General features: G+C 45.3%; 1 protein-coding gene across 3 annotated transcripts in view; it reads right to left on the bottom strand.

Annotated features, from left to right (window-relative positions):
• Positions 1 to 11,268, bottom strand: part of LUZP1 (leucine zipper protein 1) — a 73,333-nt gene extending 62,065 nt beyond the window's left edge. The window contains exons 1-2 of one of the 3 annotated variants that reach the window (XM_048502137.1): positions 3,361 to 3,542; positions 2,500 to 2,612 (exon numbers count right to left, since the gene is read on the bottom strand). The gene's annotated coding sequence lies outside the window, so the exon portion shown is untranslated. Of the gene's footprint in view, positions 1 to 2,499; positions 2,613 to 3,360; positions 3,543 to 11,163 lie in introns of those variants that run through there. The other 2 variants (XM_048502138.1, XM_048502136.1) reach the window with 2 other exon arrangements.
• Positions 11,269 to 14,899: the final 3,631 nt, after the last annotated feature.

Here is a 14,899-nt window from a genome sequence, read left to right as displayed (position 1 = left end):
TGTTAAAGAAAAAAAGTTGCTAATTTAGCCATTTTCATTTAACCTGGGTTCTGGTCAATAAAATGGATTAGAGGCATTGGGGGGGGGGGGGCGTCTGTGGGAACCTCCCTCCAAATGCTTTTTAACAGGGCCTCAACCCGTTTTACTTGGCCCGTGCAGAATCACAGCCAGAAGGGGCCATACAAGCCCTCTAGTCCAAACTGCTGCGCAATGTATGATCAGCCTACAGCAAGGGTGTCCAACTCTGGCGCTTCAGATGTTCATGGACTAATTGGCCATGTCAGCAGGGGTTGATGGGAATTGTAGTCCATGAACATCTGAAGCACCAGAGTTGGACATCCCTGGCCTACAGCCTCTTAGATCAGTGTTTGTCCAGCCACTGCTTGAAGACCACCAGTGAGGGGGAGCTCCCCACCTCCCAAGGTAGCTGATTCCACTGTTGCACAACTCTTCCTCTTCCCCCCAAGTACTGTGATTAGAGCTCTGTGTCAGTGGATTTCTTTCTTCATGAGCCAGTTTCTCTTCTATCCTTTTCAAAATTTGCAAGCAGAAAGGTCTCTGCTCAACTCAGACAGACAAGGGTACAACTCGCAAGGCCTGAGTCCAGTGTTTTTGCTATGCCCCATAATGCCCTGCAAAAAGGAAAGAGCTTTTTGCAAAAAGAGAAAAAAAATATTCGCATTGTCGAAGGCTTTCATGGCCGGAATCACTGGGGTGTTGTGGGTTTTCCGGGCTGTATGGCCGTGTTCCAGTAGCATTTTCTCCTGACGTTTTGCCCGCATCTGTGGCTGGCATCTTCAGAGGATCCTCAGAGGATGCCAGACAAATGCAGGCGAAACATCAGGAGAAAATGCTATTGGAACATGGCCATGCAGCCCGGAAAACCCACAACACCACAAAAAAGTCTTTGCCTCATCAGCTGGCCAAGACAGAAATGGGAGCGTCCACCACTATTGAGTCTGTCTCCCAAACATTTAAACAGTTAATATGTCCAGCCTGAATCCAAGAGTCCACAATTCACTCATTCTCCAAAATCCAGACAGTACCATTTTGTGCTTTTCTCAGAATTCAGGTACCCTATCCAAAGTTTTCTTCAAAACTACAATCCACTCTAAACTCCTATCTTTTTAAAATCCCTTATTTCCAGCAAATTTAATACCGTGTTTCCCCGAAAATAAGACAGTGTCTTATATTAATTTTTGCTCCCAAAGATGCGCTATGTCTTATTTTCAGAGGATGTCTTATCTTTCCGCTCCACAACTGCATGCTCTGGTGTTCTGTTCGAGGGGCATGCTTCCAAACAAAAACTTTGTTACGTCTTACTTTGAGGGGATGCTTTAAATTTAGCACCTCAGCAAAAACCTCTACTACGTCTTATTCTCAGGGGATGTCTTATTTTCGGGGAAACAAGGTAACAATCATACGACGGGCAAGAATTCAAGGGCTGGTATTGGCTTGCTGATGCAATCCTCAGGAAAGCCACACCTGCCGAATTCCTACCTGTCACATACCTTTGAAAAGTACTGAAGCAATGGTGGGAAAAAGAAGTGGCAACTCTGCCCTCCCTCCCCCCATCCTGTTAATTTCATTTTCCTCTTCCCATGTGTCCATTTTCAAGAATGGAAAACCAAGTCCAACTTTTGACCAAGCCGTCAATAAACTACAATTTGAAGTGTACCTTGATGACTTGGTTCTGCTGAGAAGCAACACTCCTATGGATGCTTCTTTAGGATGATAATGGCCCTTGAAGCTCAAACTAGTATGTGTAAGAATGCAATCTTGGAGCCCCCTTGCCCAAAAGTGAGACAAAAATTCAGTGGGTCTTATTGCCAAGTAAAGTTTTGGGAGGACTGCCGCCAGCATGGTATAGTGGTTAAGAGTTGTGAGCTCTAATCTGGAGAAACAGGTTTCATTCCCCACTCCTCCACATGAAGTCTGCTGGGTGACTATGGCCGAGTCACAGTTCTTTCAGAACTCTCTCAGCACCACCTACCTCACAAGGAGTTTGTAAGCCACCTTGAGACTCCTTATAAACATCTTTCCCTTCCTCTCCACACAAATAAACAAATCCAAATTATTCTTCTTTTCCTATGTCCAATCCTCTACACAATTACCCAGAATTAAACTCCAAGTTCATTAAGCCTTACTCCCAAGACCATATGTGCTAAGCTACAGCCTCAGTGCCCGTGTATCTGCCTGAACTCGGGAGTAAAGTCCGCCAAGTCTTATTCCCAAATCAAACATTTGTACAGACAGCAGTCTTCATGCCCAATCCTTCACACATTCATCTAGCAGCAAGTACCATCAGACTTCAAGTATAACTCACTCTGAACACCAACGTGTCTAGGACTGGCATCCTCAGTAGATTTCAGTCGGAGCTTCCTTCTGAGTAAAATATGCTCAGCCAACCAATCCTTTCCAGCAGGAAGCCCTTCGGAAAGGGGCCAAAAGCGAAAGCCGCCTCTCTAGGACGTCACATGCAATCCTATGCATGCTTACCTGGGGAAATATGCTCCGCATCTGCCTCTCTAGGACGTGCAATCCATGCATGCTCACCTGGGGAAATACGCTCCGCAACTGACGAAATGAACCGTGACTCACCCAACACCATGCTGCAAGAAATGGTGTTAGGGTTTCAAGACACGCCACCGGCCTTGTTTCGGTTGTCGGCCACACAGGTCCCCACTCTGGCTCCCCTCCCCCCCCCCACTACTTGAGCCCCTAAACTGCGCAGAGCATCCCCTTCTGAGTCAGATCTGCCCTGTGCCAGCTCCAGATGTGCACCTCTCCCCTACTTGCTTCTGCTGCACCATTTCCCAAAAGCCAGGCGGGAGAGCAGGCTTCCTCCAAGGCATTTCCTCTGCAGGAAAGGGCCGGGCCCCGCTCCTCCTGGAGAGGCGAAAAACTTGCAAGTCCTGCAAGGAGGAGACTCTCCAAAGCCCCCAGCTCCGGCAGCCCAGGATTTCCCCACAAAGACCGGGGAGGGGGTGGCCGCTTCTTTAGTTGAACGTCTCCCCCTTCCAGGGATCCTCCCCAAAATCCCCAATTAAATCCCTTTTCTTCTTCGAGGGGTCTGTCTACACACATACCACACACACACACACACACACACACTGGCAACTTGAACAAAGCGGATGCCTCGAATTCCTTCCCAGCCCCAGCTTGGTTTTTTTGGCAGCAAGAACCCACCCGAAGGACGCGGCACGAAACGCACACAGACGCCCCCCGAGCAAGGCAGGGCGCAAATGCAACAAGGCGCCCCCTTAGGAAGCAACCTCCCCCCCCTAGTTCCCCCCCCTTGAAAAAAAAACTCTCGGCCCCCCCAAAGTGCCCCCTTAAGGGGGTTGCTCGGGAACTGACCCGCCAGAAAAGGCTGCAAGTTCGCTCCACCGCGGCAGCAGTCCGCCCCTCCCGGGGGCTACGCGAGGCGGCGGCGGCGGCGGCGGCCCCCTCGGATGGGTGTCCGACCCGCGGGCTGCAGTGCTGGGGCTCCTCCTGACAATGAGAGGCGGGGAGCAGCCCCTGGATGGCGGCTTGACGTCAGGGAGGAAGGGAGGGAAATGAGGCGGGAGGAGGAGGAGGAGGAGGCCGCGCTCGGCCCTCAGCCGGCCCGCCTCGGAGGAGTCCCCGGGCTCAGGCCGCCTCAGGTTCCTCAGGAGGCGCGGCCGGGGCTGGGCCTGGCTGAGGCGGAGGCGGCGCGCGCTGGGCTGGGCTGGGCTGGGCTGGACGGGGGAAGCCCCCGAGCTGAGCCTGAGGCGGTGGGGGCTCGCCTTATGCCAGGGAGGGGGGGATGGGAGAGATTTGGGGGGGCACTTGAACCCCGGGGGGGGGGAGGGTGAGGTGAAAACTCCACATGAGTCCCTCTTAACAAGCAGGATAAAATATGGGAGGTCCAGTAGCCGTCCCTGCAGCGGCATCCTCCAAAATCCATTTGAAGTCAGATGGGTTCAGAACAGCACACTTCTGCTCAAGATAGTAAAACAGGAGCCTGGTGTAGCATCTTGAACAGAGTTGCATTCTCCAAAATCCACTGAAGTCAATGGGCTCAGAGGGATAACAATCTGCTCAGGACAATAAAACAGGAGTCCAGTAGCATCTTGGACAGAGTTTTATCCTCCTGAATCCACTAAAGTTAATGGACTCAGAAGGGTAAAATTCTGCTCAGGAATTTTACTGTGCGAAATAGCAAAATCCACTTGCAAACGATTGTTAAAAGGGCTTTCAAAGTGGATTGAAACTTCCCTCGTTAGGAGGATTTTTAAGTAAGGGTTTGTGGGACGCCAATTTTAAGTAGCAATCGTTGTTTTAAATTAAATTAATATTTTAGAGTTTATGGGGCTGAGTTCTTAATGTTAGGTATTATTTATTAGTTGCTATCTACTCGCCCTCTTGTTATTGTATTTTATGTTGATGTTGTACACCGTACTGAAAGATATGAGGCCAGCCAAGCCTAAAAAACAAGGACTGTGTATATAGGGATACAAGGCAATGAGGTATAAGCAGTTAGTTTGAGTGTAATTTGAACAGATACTTCATAAACCGTTCATAAAGATTGTTCATAAGGATATATTATGGTTATTTAACTGGATAGAAAGGTAATAAACACATATATAATGAGAGCATGTCATAAACATTGTCCATGAGGCACGAAACCTGCAATAGTCATATTGCGTTCCAGTCAGTAGAAAGAGTCAGTATCTCCAAAAATTCAATGAATCAAAGATATTAAGCATGACCCTTCGGGGATGGGTCGGTATACCAAATTGAATAAAAATATTGAATAATAATAATAATAATAATAATAATAATTATTATTATTATTATTATTATTATTATTATTATTATTATTATGCATGTGCGAAAGTGCCCTCAGTGTAAAATATAGATTTTGCTGATTAAAGGCTTAGTTTAACTCAGAGCTCCCTGAGCCAATATTTAGCCCCAGAACCTCTTTATCAGTTCCACTGATAAAATACTTAAATAACTTTTTTCTATTAAATGAATACCATAGTACAGACCTGCACTGAGATGAAGTAACAAAGGATAAAACAAATGTTCCTGAGCATATGCAGAGTGAACTTTCAGCACCAGTTCATCCATTTGACTTGAAATGTTTATGATATCCTTTCCCAGTCAAAAATTTTGAGGCAACTGGGAACCCATGCATATTCATGACATCTGGTAAAGTCCATCATCTTCTGTAAAAGCAATGCGTGCAAAAGAAATGTAGTTCAAATTCAGCAAGATACATCAGTATTTGAATATGGTACTTTTGACATTCTGCCCTTTTCCAAATGTTGGTTTTGGAATTACAGCTTGAAGAAATGTATTTTTTAAAATCTGGTTCACGGAAAGGGAGGAGCAATCTCACATGGGATTGTGAATGTAATGTTGCACAACGCATACAAGTGTTGCTTCTCACGTATTTGCAGAAGTGTGTGACTGATTAATAGCCAGAAATAACTTTTAAGACCTGGCTCTGAAGCATTTATGAATACATTACACAAGGCATGATTCACACCCTGATTCGAAACCCTTTTTGCCGAGCAAGCCTTCGTGCGTAATACAACCTGCGTAGTGCAACTGTTTCTTTCTCGTAGTAGCATCCCACAGTGACCTGATAACTTTTGAAGGAGGAAGACTTGTGGAACAAACAGATCACAAGTTTCCCTGCCAGCATTGACATTCAGCTAGGAATTGGGATTCTGAAGGGGGTAAATTACCATGACGTACAATCTCCCAATTTCAAAGTTCCCAGAGTATTGTCAACTGGCTGACTGACATCTTGAGAGGCATGTCACGTATCTCTGAAGATGCCAGCCACAGATGTGGGCGAAATGTTAGGAGCAAACACTATCAAACCACAGCCACACAGCCCAGAAAACCCTTGCCAGTTACCAGAGGGTTGTTTATTTTTATTTATTTATTTCAATTATACTACACCTCTCTCTCCCATGGGGACCCACAGCAGTTTATGTCATTCACCTTTCCTCCGTTTTATCTCACAACTTCTCTGTGAAGTAGACTTGACTGTGACTCTATGATGGCCCTAAGGTCATTCATCAAGCTTTTATGGCGGAGCTATGATCCAAATTTGAGCCTCCCAGATCCTAGTACAACACTGTAACCACTCGACCATGTGCAAACTGCTACCTTACTCAGAGAGATATTGACATCAGAGACCCTTCAGATATGTACAATTTCATTTCAAACATCTCACACTCCACTACGATAATTCGAAGAATTCTGGAATATACTTACTGCCGTAGTTCCAGGACCACAGAAAGAAAACTGGCGTTCTCCCAGCCAATTAAATACATTGGATGGTATGTACACGCCATCAGCGGTTAGAATATTTCTATTACATTTGCTCAGCTAGTGGGCATGGGCCTCTCCTTGGCGAACCAAGCAGCAATTCTGTGTTGGAAAGTTTTTACAACTAGGACCTAATGACCTACTTTATATACATTGAAGACATGCCAAGTGGGGTTTTTTTACTAGTTTTTTTCCCAAACATAAACACAAATTCCCTGTCACAGGATGCATTCAAAAACCTCCTTTATCCAATCCAAAAGCATTTTTTCCATGACATATCTAAGAAACAAGTCCAAAGACTCCTTCAGTATGTGAAATTAGTTTTAGGGGTCTTTGGATCCTAGCACGCGCGCGCGCACACACACACACGCACACACACACACAGAGTTCCCCATTCTGTCTAAAGAACATTAGCTCATGTGAAACATAAATCTATTATTTGGCTTTCTAACATCTTTTATTTTAAAGAGGCTCCCAATGCCTTTCTCTAAAGCCCAAAAGATAGAATCGTAGAGTCAGAAGGAACCATACAGGCCATCAGGGGTCTGCAACCTGCAGCTCTCCAGATGTTCATGGACTACAACTCCCATCAGCCCCAGCCAGCATGGCCAATTGGGGCTGATCGGGATTTGTAGTCCATGAACATCTGGAGAGCCGCAGGTTGCCGACTCCTGATCTAGACCAACCCCTGACTCAATGCAGGATCAGCCTAGCATATTCCAGATCAGTGTTTGTCCAGCTGCTGCTTAAAGACCACCTGTGAGGGGGAGCTCACCACCTCCCTAGGCAACCGATTCCACTGTGGCACAACTCTTAGTATAAAAAATATTTTCCTAATATCTAGTTGGAACCTTTCTCCATGTACTTTCTTGCCGTGCGTGGTGTAGTGGTTAAGAGCAGGTGCACTCTAATCTGGAGAACCAGGTTTGATTCCCCACTCTGGCGAGCTGTGGAGGCTTATCTGGGGAACCTGATTAGCTTGTGCACTCCAACCAGGGGCACAGCAAGGGGGAATGGCACCCGCGGCACGCATGCACCCTGCACCCTTGCCATGCCCCCACCACACCCACACCCCATTGGCACTACACCACTGACTCTAACACATGCCAGCTGGGTGACCTTGGGCTAGTTATAGTTCTTCAGAGCTCTCTCAGCCCCACCCACTTCACAGGGTGTTTGTTGGGGGGGGGAAGGGAAAGGAGATTGTAAGCTCCTTTGAGTCTCCTTGCAGGAGGGAAAGAGGGAATATAAATCCAAATTATTATTATTATTATTATTATTATTATTCTCCTCCCCTCCTCCTCCTCATTATTGCAAGCCCTATCCTCTGGTGCCAACAGGAACAGCTCCCTGCCCTCCTCTAAGTGACAGTCCTTCAAATAAAGAGAGCAATCATGTCCCCCCTCAGTCGCCTCTTCTCCAAATTAAATATTCCCAAATCCCTCAGTCTTTCCTCACAGGGTGTGATCTCCAGGTCCCTGATCATCCTCATCACTTTCCTCTGCACCCGGTCCATTCTGTTCACATTTTTTAAAAAAAGTTTTAAGTCTCAAACCAGGCAATGTCAAGCAATCCTGCCCTCTGGAACTAGCTCCCTGAGAGAGTTTGTGCCCTGTGGGATCTATTAGGGTTTCTTAGGGCATGCAAGCCTGCCTTAATTTGTGCAGTATTTAATTAATCAAGAAAATGGATGAGCTAGCTGGCTGTCCAGATTTGTTTCAGAACTGATGGCCAGTTGAATTTTAATGAGAATACGTTTCTATTGTATTCATCTTTAGAGAGCCAGCGTGGTGCAGTTGTTAAGAGCAGGTGGACTCTAATCTGGAGAACCAGGTTTGATTCCCTACTCCTGCACATAAATGGTGGACTCTTATCTGGTGAACTGGACTTGTTTCCCCACTCCTACATTCCTGCTGGGTGACCTTGGGCTAGTCACAGTTCTTCGGACGTCTCTGAGCCCCATCTACCTCACAAGGTGTCTGTTGTGGGAACAAGAAGCGAAAGGAGTTTGTATGCCACCTTGAATCTCTTTATAGGAGAGAAAGACGGGGTATAAATCCAAAACTCTTCTCTTCTTCTTTATTCATAGGTTTTATTATCTATGTTGTGAACTTCTCCAAGTCCTCTACTGAAGAGAGGCTGTGTAGGTTATAAATCAAACAATAAGCAAATAAATACATTTCCTTCTTTTGTGGGTGAGTTCGAAGATACAAGACACACAGCCAAGTTGTGTTGTAGTTGGCTGGGCTGGGGAGACCGTGCAAATCCTTATTTTGGGCAACTTCAGCCCTTTACTGTGTATCAGCCCAAACTACTTCACAGGGCTTTGACGAGGATAGAATGGGAAGGGACATATATGCTCCTTTGCAAAAATGGAATATTATTATATTATCATGTGGCAAATAAAAGTTTTCAGATATTATTATACTACTTTCTGGGGAGATTGAACTTTCAGGAGGCGAAGCACATTCTTAAGTGACCAAGTAACAATTACTGGTAGCTCTGAACCCTCAGTGGAAGTCAAAATGGGTTGACTTCCATTCAAAAAGGAACAGTGGCCCCTTCTGTACAGTCAACACAAACAGGTTAAATGAATCCAAGTTGCCTGTTGTCGGTGTTTGCACGGCATGTTCAGGGGCCATCCAGGATTGCTGGGTTCCTGGTGTTAGAGAAGAGGAGTTTGGATTTATATCCCCCCTTTCTCTTCTGTAAGGACAGGGGCTTACAGTCTCCTTTCCTTTCCCGCCCTCCACACCAAACACGCTGTGAGGTGGGTGGGAGTGAGAGAGCTCCAAAGAGCTGTGACTAGCCCAAGGTCACCCAGCTAGTGTTTGTTTTGGAGTGCACTGGCTAATTTAGTTCCCCAGATAAGCCTCCACAGCTCAAGTGGCAGAGCGGGAAATCAAACGCGGTTCTCCAGATTAGAGTGCACCTGCTCTTAACCACTACACCACTGCTGCTCCCATGTTTCCTGTATGAACCATGTTAGAATGTGGCATGGTTCACACAGGAAATGCTGTGTTTCCTTGTGAATTGTGCATCTGAGAATCTCCTCACCTGAGAACTCCCCCCCCCACACTCACACAAACAAACCGCCACAAAATGGCAGCCTCCTAGAGAATCCACTTTAATGGTGGCGGCTGCCTACAGAATCCACCATAATGGTGGAGGATGGAAGTGGGGAAATAGAACACTTCCTGCTCACCATAGTTTGCACAGGCAAACAGGAAGCATATGAAACAAACACGGGTCAAAGATAAAAAGTTGCTAGTTTAGTGACTTTCATTTAACCTGGGTTCAGCAAAATGAAATGAGTTAGAAGCTTTTGGAAGGCGAGTTTTTTGGGAACTTCTCCCCTGTAACACTTTTCCCACACCCCTTATCTCATTATATTTTGCCTGTGCGGAACCACCCAGTCTTCAGAAAATTGAATGTTTTGTATTGGTTTGGAGCTGCCCTTTGCTGAGAGTTTTGGAATGGATTAGGCCCCACTGATATTGTCCCACCTCCTTTAGCACTAGAGAACATTTTCCTGTTTTGGCCCCCCTCCTTTCATTTGAAAAGGCCCCTTTATTCACACACTTCCCGTGTATTCCCTTTCCTTCTTCCATTGACTTTGATCACTTCGTGGCTTTTTTGCTCATGCAGCAGTGGCCAAGAGAGGAGGAGAGCAAGTCACAGAGAAAGAGTAATCGGCCAGACTTGCAAAGCACCGTGGATTTATTCAGCCCAAAGAGAAGAACATTACATGTGTCTTTACGCTTCGCAGTAGTTTTATGGATAAATCAATGATCGGTTAATAACCAAAGAAAGGTCTAAAATGAGCCTTCATTCTCAGGGCATGCTTTCTGACATCCCCCTGGTCTCATTAATTTAATGAATTAATAGGTGGTTTGAATTAAGCGTTAATAAATGCCATCAGGGTATGGGAGGTATTTAATTCCCCCCACCCCTGTGGACTCAGATTCTTAATATGTCTGGATATGAACAAAATATCAGTTCTGTTCACCATGCTGGCAAATTCAGATCCACCATGTGGAAGTCTTCTGGGTTTGCTGCTATGAGACGCATAAATCTATTCTTGCTAGCTCAGCATTCCCTTTTTAACCTTCCTTTATTTCCATTCCAGCGCAGCCCACCCGTAGGGGTTTCTTGGCTGCCATTTTCTGTTTCATCACTTTTGCTGAAGTATTTGCAGAAGGAAAAAAAATACATATCAGACAATCAAGGTTATGCTAGAGGGTAAGACATTTCAGGGTCATTCAATACTTGTTGTGGGGGTTTGGGGGCTTTATGAAATCATACATTTATAAGTTTTGAAAATCTCCTTGCCAAACATGTGCACAGTTACTGAAGCCCAACTGTTTACTCTAGAGTAAACTCATTGGGCTGCAAATTGAATACTGTGACCTTCACCAATTATGCTGAGTTTATATGCAAATGCATATGCAAATTTACCTAGAAGTAAGTCCCATTAAAACCAGTGTGATTTACTCCCCTGTAAATCCTGTAAGTGTGTGCAATGTATGTTAAATGTATGCATAGTGCAACATAGAGTCAGTGAGAGTCTGCTCATTGAGACTGAAGGTTGCATACTTCCACTCTTACAATATATATATTTACTTGCAAGTAACTCCCATTGGTTCCTGTTAAATTTACTTCTAAATAAGCTTGTTAAGCCCATGAGCTCCAAATGGGTCTGACTCAAATGTCCTGATGAGATTTCTCGCGACGCTGTCAAAACATAATGCAGCAGTATAAACCCAAATGGAAAGAAGTCATCACATTTTACAAGCCAAAACCCATAGAAACCTGGCAATAGGAAATGAATGAAAAACTCAAGAATACCTGGTTGGAGGGTACAGAAGCCCTGCTTGCAGTCATGCCGGGGCAGTCAGCTGCCTTTGTGAAATGCAGCATTGCACAATAAGCCCAGAATGGAGGCGCTGTGCCTGTACTGCAGTGCAAAAACCTGCCAGCAAGGAATTGGTTAACTCTCTCCTCTGCCAGCTGATGTACTTCTAAAGACTCAGCATAATTTCTGAACCGGAGAAAGACAGTCCCTTGGCAGTTCTGCCACCACTTGGAATCCACATCCTCTTCCAAACTGACAAATTAGGACTGTGAAGTGGGAAAGACGGGGCTGTTCTTATCACGGATCTCTTCCGAAAGCATCAGTGCCAGGGGCGGAGGGGGGCGGGAATGTAGCCGAGGCAAGATGGATGGCTTGCACAGTTTCTGAACTGATGCATACACACACACTCACAAATGCTTGAATAGTTATCAAGGCCTTTGTGATTGGATATTGTTTTCTAAGTGTTGCCGGGATCTGTGAAATGTGCAAGATACTATGCATCCCTCTGACTCTGAGCAGGAAAAACTGATCGTACGCAGTCTTACAGCACTTCCAAGGAGAATGTGTTTGTGTGAAATTGATGAACGTTCTCTGTGCTTATTTAATGCCCCTGCAGTTTCTTGAAAATTCATTTAGGCAGCGATGTACAAATCAGCTGTGCTAGCAGACTGGAAGAAGAGAAGAAGAGTTTGGATTTATATCCCCCCTTTCTCTCCGTGTAGGAGACTCAAAGGGGCTTACAATCTCCTTGCCCTCCCCCCCTCACAACAAACCCCCTTTGAGGTAGGTGGGGCTGAGAGAGCTCCGAGAAGCTGTGACTAGCCCAAGGTCACCCAGCTGGCATGTGTGGGAGTGTACAGGCTAATCTGAATTCCCCAGATAAGCCTCCACAGCTCAGGCGGCAGAGCGGGGTATCAAACCCGGTTCCTCCAGATTAGATACACGAGCTCTTAACCTCCTACGCCACTGCTGCTCCTGTAATGTTGCTGGATTTCAATGGTAGATGAACACATGATTTCCCCTCAGTATTAAATTCCAGATCATGTACCAATATGCATGTCATGTGGCACTAGGAATGGGTAACACTCCATTATAGCACACTGTCAGCTATTGCTGTAGCATTTTGCTATTGGTGCATGCCACAAAGCGATACATGCAGACATGAATTCAGGGCATGGAATCAAGTAACATCAATAAAGAAAAGAGGGTTTGACATGTTAAAGCTTTATGCAGATTCCTGAATTGACTAAAGTCTAGTATTTTCGTATAGTGGGTCCGACCCATCCTTACCTGAGACAAAGTTTTCATAGTGACATCTCAATGATACCATTAACATCCTATAAATATCTCCATGGGAACACGGTATACCCCTCCCCTTAAAAGAAACTCTTATATTATACAATCAATAGTTAAAGTGACAAGTCTGGGCACACTTAATTAGAAGACCAATGAATTCAGTGGGACTTACATCTGAGTAAATACACACAGGCTTGGCCTGGATCTTTCCCGGAATCATAACTCTTGTTCATTTCCGTGGGTTGTGAGGCGAAGAATAAGTATGGGATCAGGAAAATGGATTGAGAACAAAAGATAACACATATTTGCAAAATAACACACAGCCTCCAAAAAACTGCACTGAACTGTACATTACAAAAATGCAAATTTCCTACAAAGTCTACAGCTGTCTCCTTTCTTGAGCGACAGCTACAGGGGAAAACACATTTTTCCTTATCCGAGATGAATACAGACATCCTGTTAAACACATTCCTTTGCCACTACAAGACGGCCACTAATTCTAATGCTAACTTTTGAAACCATGGATGTAAACTTGGATATGTGCAACCACGTATTGCTAGCTTGTCAATTTCCCAATAGAGATGCAGATTCTCTGGAGTTTCTTCAGGGCAGGGCAGCATAAAAATAGATGTATGTGCTAGGCAAGAACTCCTCTTTAACCCCGGCATGCATGCAAGGAACAGGGACTGTGGAGCCACTTTGCTTGAAACCTACAGGCAGAAGAATTTTTTTCCCGTCTTTTTTCTTTGCGTTCTTGGTAACATTCTTCCCACACATCTTGCATTGACAAAATGAATGAAGACGTCACACCGCCATCTACTGGCAAATCACAATTATTACATGAAATGACGTTCTCTGCTACTGATGGTACCTACCGTTGGTTTAAATTTAAAGGTGTTCCCTCATATCCGAAAAACTGCACCTCTCATAGGGCTGATGTGCATTTAATGTTGAATCTGAAAAAAGGAGCTGGGGTAAATTTCCAACTATCACCTGGAGGCTGGCCACCCTTGGTGTCCGCCAAAAAATAGCAGCTAGTAGTCAGGAAGCAGCAATAACAACATCTACCTTTGTATGTTTGGCAATTGTTGAACGTTATTATATCTTTACTTTTAAAAGGCCTTACGCTTAAAGCAGAGGCATAGCTAGGGAAAATGGAGCCCGGGGCAAAATCTGAGTTTTGCGGGGCCCCCCATTTAGGCGACCAGCCTCCTTCACCATAACCGAAGGCCACCCTCCCCCACTATGACCAAAGAACTGTTTTTTGCACCAGGTCATCTCAAAATCACCACCACGTTATAGAACTTGCCCCAACTCACATATCTGAACACAGGTTGTTGTTAGCCTCAGAAACAGCTCCAAGCCAGTGCACGTGTGTATTAAGCATGTAAATCTCTCACAAAGCACCCCCCCCCATCAGAAGATTTTCCAAACAAACATCAAGTTATATTGGGTATATGAGCATGCAAAAAATTCCAGGGGTTGCATATACCCAATGTAACTTGACATTTTGGAAGGCCTGCTTGGGTGGTACTTAGCACACGTCAGCTCAGGCCCAGGCAGGCAAGAAGTGTGGAGGGCAATTTTCCGCCCCCCCCCCCACGTGACCTGATGGGGTCCCGCCCGGGACGTTTGTCCCCAGCTGTCCCCATAAGCCCTACGCCCCTGGCTTAAAGTTGGTGGCTGATTGGCTAGCTATGAGGCTCAGAGGTGGAAAGATAAGAAAGGCTGTCTATGGCTTCCACTATTGTGTTTTCAGATCTTTGGAGGTACAGCAAAATTTTGGCTGGGGCAGCAAAACCAATTCAAGTTTTAGGTTACCCGTGCAACTCACATTTCCCATTGGTTGGTTGGGCAGGGACAATCTTCTGGTGCATAACTTGGTAGTGGAAAGTGCCATCAAGTCACAGCTGATGTAGGGAGACCCTGCTGGGTTTTCAAGGCAAGTGACATTTGGAGATGGTTTGCCTTTACCTGTCTCCACATGGGCTGAGAGTGTTCTGAGAGAACTGTGACCGGCCCAAGCAGGCTTCATGTGGAGGTTCTCCAGATAGTCCTCAATTCTTAACCACCCCACCATGCTAGCTCACTTCCATAACCTAAAGACCAGGATATTCCACCAACTTTTGGCCAAGAACAAATGAATTAAGCAATCCTTTGAATGATTCATAATGGATTTTTTAAAAACTCTGTACTGCTCTAACATTTCCAAAAGAATTCTATGCAGTGTAACCAAAACACTCAGAACATCTTTAAACTATTGTTTGCTACAATACCAGATATCATCAGATTCCTTCTGTATTTTAGTGGAACTCAGAACTATGATACCTTTTAACAATAAATTCCCCCCAACATTTTCAATGCATGCCCCCTGGTTTTAGTATTGTGAGAAAGAGAGAAAAATTTCTCTCTGTCAACATTTTCTATCCCATG

Source organism: Sphaerodactylus townsendi, linkage group LG06 (genome assembly GCF_021028975.2).
Source record: "Sphaerodactylus townsendi isolate TG3544 linkage group LG06, MPM_Stown_v2.3, whole genome shotgun sequence".
NCBI lineage: Eukaryota > Metazoa > Chordata > Lepidosauria > Squamata > Sphaerodactylidae > Sphaerodactylus > Sphaerodactylus townsendi.
The sequence above is the reverse complement of the archived record's forward strand: the minus strand, read 5'-3'. Positions and strand labels throughout refer to the sequence as shown.